We start from the raw sequence: 4,712 nt of genomic DNA on the forward strand, positions 1-4,712 counted from the left end.
CTATGTGTAATATCCATCTCTACATGGCTTATTTTGTATACTACCTTTACTATCTTTAAAGACTTCATTTTTTAAAACTATGTATTTCTTTATATAACTGTATATATCACTTTTTTTTCCTCTTTCAAGCCTACATATATTTTACACACATTGTAAACTATTCCATTTGAATTTGTCTTATTGTGAACCTATTGCTTTAAACTGCAGCATTCTAAGACTGAAACAGCCACTGTGGCTGCTGGCTCCACCCACCTCAGCTTTCCAACATGGCAGTGGTACAGTTTACCGCCAGTTCTGGGTCTGGAGCCATGTGTACCATGAAGTATCAGAAGCAGTTCTATCAAAGCAGTGCATAGCCCAGAAACCTGTTTTTTTTTTTTTTTTTTTACTAGCAAAGGCTAAATCTACCATGCAGCAGTGTAATGTGTCACTTGCAGAGGCCTCATTCCTGCCATATTGCTGGTCAAACACACACACCAGGAACCCGCCATAATAGCTCAAACTTTGTGCCAATATTTTGTAAAACAGCCATTAGAAGTGGTACGTAAAAAATTTCCTAAATCTATAATTTATCATTATATGGATGATATTTTATTAGCTGACTCAAATGCACATACTTTAGAAAGAATGTTTGAAGAAGTAAAGAAAATTTTGCCTTGCTGGGGTTTACAAGTGTACGCCACCACTGCCCTGCTTTCCTATGGCTTGCTAATAGCTCTGACCCCCAGGCAACTTTATTTATTAACATACAAATAACATTTTAATACAAATAAAATATCACCATACACAGGGCACCATTTGTAGCTGGAGTTTTCTCTCCGGGTCCCACCAAGCCCCGGTAGTCCGACAGCCCACTTATAAAATAAACACACAGCCAGCTGCTTATATTATTTGAGACCCAATTTTGTTCCTTTTCCCTTTATCTTGTCTGGTATTCTCTGCTCCCCAGCGTCTATGCTAATCTGACATTAGAATATAAAATATTACTGTTTGGAAGACTAAGAATGTTAGCACTAAAATTCTAAAGTCTACAAAGTTGAGCTTTGTGTTCGTGTATGTGTGTGTGTGTGTGTGTGTGTGTGTGTGTGTGTGTGTGTGTGTGTGTATACAAAGCAGGGGATGGTCATGGGTGTCATTTCTCAGGTTATGTCAACCATTTTCCTCTTTTCTTTCTTTTCTTTTATTTGAGTCAGGTCTCTTACTGGCCTGGAATTCACTAAGTACGCTAGCGTGGCTGACCAATGACACTCAGGGGTTCTTCTTTCCCTGCCTCCCCAATTCCAAATTTACTACCACACACCACCATGCCTAGCTGTTTGTTTTATTCTTTTACAGAGGTTCTAGGGATAAAACTCAGTGTCACATGCTTCTAAGACAAATACTTTACCAACCAAGCCATATTCCCAAGTTCCTTATTCTTTATGTTGAACATATTGCCAATTTTTTTGAAATAGGGTTTCATGTTGATCCTTTATTTTAACAAGAGAAGAGATCCCAGAAAGTGTGTCTTTCTCAAAGCCATATAGAAGTACATGGTAAAGTGAATGAAATTTCACAAAATGATTTCTCAGGTTTATATTTAGCCCTTCTCCTATTAATGAAATTTGTTGTCCAAGTGAATTAATCCCATTATAGCTATTTAAAGGGAAAAAAAGATTTTTTTTTTACTCTTCTTGCCAGTGTTTAGAATATAAACATTCTAAACTGTATCCTAGACATAAAGCACTGTTCAAATAATGGAGCAAAATGAGATAAGTTAAATATGTGAGATTGTCAGAGAAATATTCTTTTCTACAACCATCCATTGATGTGTTATTTAAACTGTATCAAGTTGACAACAGATTTCAGGGAAGGCTGACTTAGAGGTCTGGGATAGAAGTGAGGTACCATAAATGTCAACATAGTAAAGAGGCCTCCATGATATCTTAAATCAGTGGTTCTCAACATGTGGGTCATGACCATTTCACATTTGTTGCATATCAAGTATCCTGCATATCAGATATTTATATTATGATTCATAACATTATCAAAATTACAGTTATGAAGTAGCAACAAAATAATTTTATGGTAGGGGGTCACCACAACTTGAGGAAATGTATTAAAAGGTCATCATTAGGAAAGTTGAGAACAACTACCTTAAATTATCAGCTACCTTCTGCATAAAAGTATCACTGAAAAATGCCGATGTATTGGTTGTAAGATGTTATGGGATAAGTTTTCTTTGTCAGTCAGTTCTAGTTCAGAAAACTTACTACATATCTCCAACTTCTTGATGATGAGGAAATAGTAACTTACCTCTTTGCTAACAGAAAATAATCACAAAATACTTCATAGATAGTTGATAAATGGACTCTGGGCCATGGTTTATAACTGCAACTATCAAGAAAGTACCTACAGTTTCTAAATGCCTGAGAAATCATGTTCTAATCCAGCTATCTTGTTGAATACTCCAGTAGTATGTTATCTCTGCACTGAAACAAAATACTGTTGTAGCAGATTGGGTTATTTTTCAGGAAATATGGACTTGCTCTCATTATAGAAGGAGTATGTCTGCCCATCCCAGTGATGTAGGACCTACCCATGTGATCCTAGCCAATAATATGTGGGCATATCTCTGCCATTTCAAGGTCAAGAGTAGGCTTTAGACTTGCATATTATTGTCTATGCTATGGGAGATTTTTACCTCTTCCAATTTGATTAAAACATGCCCAAGTAGCTTTTTGTTCTATTTGTTCATCTCTAACAGACAAGTAGACTGAGTATGATTCAAAATTAATGCCTAGATAATCCTAGTTAAAATTAGTTTATATCAGCTGGACTCCAGCTAAATCACAGATAATAAATTCTTCTTACTGTAAGCCATTGAGCTTTTGTGATTGTTGGTAGCAATAGCTGTCTAATACAATAAATATTACATACATGACTTCATTTGTTGCTTTGTAAAGTTTTGCTTGCTTTCTATATACTGTATATACTTCACTTTTTTTTAGGGAGTAAAAACCCATGATTTAATTGTCTGTATAACGAAATGGGCTTAGAACTGGATCACTTGGCTCTTTCTCTTCTTATCACCTCCCAGTTCAAAATGTTTGCATCTCTTACTAGCCAGCATTCTCTTAGATCTGCAGTTAGTTAGGCTCAACACACTCCAGTCTCAGCACAACATTCTTTGTAGTTTTAGCCCTTTTGCGGGGAAATAGGATTAGTTTGTCAACCATAGCTACTGTGTTTCCTGTCATTATGCCACTTTCCCTGGGCATACAGAGAATCCTTGCCCTTCTTGTACTGTGGCACTTTGTGAAATTGGTGCTTGCCACATTTCTTGTAGAATGTCCGGCGGGTCTTAGGAATGTTCACCATATTTATGGGAGTGATATCAGCAAGGAAAGAAAGAAGCAAGGCCAGAAATGGAAGTTTATAATATACTTTGTTTTCTTAGCTAGATTAGAAGACACTAGCCTTTTATATTCTTTGATACTACCCCAGTCCACACCACTGGAAATACTCAGTACATTCTGCTTACAGAAACTGATGTTTCCCTTCCACTGCACGTTAGAGTAGGTATTTACTGGGCCATTGCTAGCTCTTGGTGATAAATGCTACATTTCAGTGGCAATCTCAGAATATGTTTTAGAGGCACAGAGGCTAAGCAACTCTACAGAATAACCAGAGGAATTGAACAAGTGGAGAATTCATCATTTGAGGGCAATGGTGGCATTTTATGACACTTTTCCATGCATGGTTGGAAAGCTTTTGCACATAACCGAACAGACCATTTTCCCCCCTCATAGTAAAATTGCTGATTTCAGGAGCATAAGGTCTGAAAAAGTTTTCATAAAACAGTGCTTTTTCTCCCTTGTTTTGTTTCTCTATGAATCTGGTATTTACTGCTGTTTCAAGTCTAAAGCTGATATATTGACTTTTATGTTTTTAAAAGAGGTATAAACAATAGAGGTTAGGTAGGCACATGACATTAATCTGTGATCAGTTCATTCTTTGCATATATTTTCATAGAAACACACAGTCCTGGAGTTAATTTTGCCTTTGCTGGAGTAAGAAGGTCAAAGAAATAGGGCAGAGCTGTAGGAAGCCAAGGCTATGGCAAGCAAAAGATAAACAGGGAGAAAAGTAAGAAGAATCATTATTTGCTTAGAGGAGTTCTGTAGGCTACAGCAGGCAGGTAGGTGATCTAAAAACAGGGCTAGAAAGACAGAGCACCAAAATAATCAAATATTGTCTGAGTGAGTTCCCTTCCTGAGACATAGTTTTTTTTACTCATACCTCTCACCTCCCTCCCAGAAATCTAACATTTCCATTAATTTTAATGGGGAAAGCTGGGATAAACTATAATTCCTTACTTTCATAGCTAATCTGATCTTTGTCATTGGTACCTAAAACATGAAGGAGTAATATATGTCATACACTTTGAGTGTTAGAAAAAAGTATCTAGTTTGCTTGTTTGAAGTGAGTATAGCTTACTCATCTAATGGAGGAACATTTTAACAATACCAAGTACCAAAACCAGAATTTTTGCTATGAGTTGGTAAGCATTTGGGGCATGAAAGATCATTTAAAACTATTTTAAACAAAAAGATGATGAGATTTTACAAACTACCAAATTGTATCTATCAATCAGTAGTGGCAGATGAGTGCTTAGCCACTCTATTGAAAAGATTAAATTAAATCTCTTTTTTGCCCTGAATATCTGAATC

The 4,712-nt window shown here is 36.4% G+C and overlaps 1 pseudogene; it reads right to left on the reverse strand.

The window, feature by feature from the left end:
- Positions 1-3,034: 3,034 nt before the first annotated feature.
- On the reverse strand, positions 3,035-3,360 carry LOC131899864 (large ribosomal subunit protein eL42-like; annotated as a pseudogene).
- Positions 3,361-4,712: the final 1,352 nt, after the last annotated feature.

Source organism: Peromyscus eremicus, chromosome X, assembly GCF_949786415.1.
Source record: "Peromyscus eremicus chromosome X, PerEre_H2_v1, whole genome shotgun sequence".
Lineage (NCBI taxonomy): Eukaryota > Metazoa > Chordata > Mammalia > Rodentia > Cricetidae > Peromyscus > Peromyscus eremicus.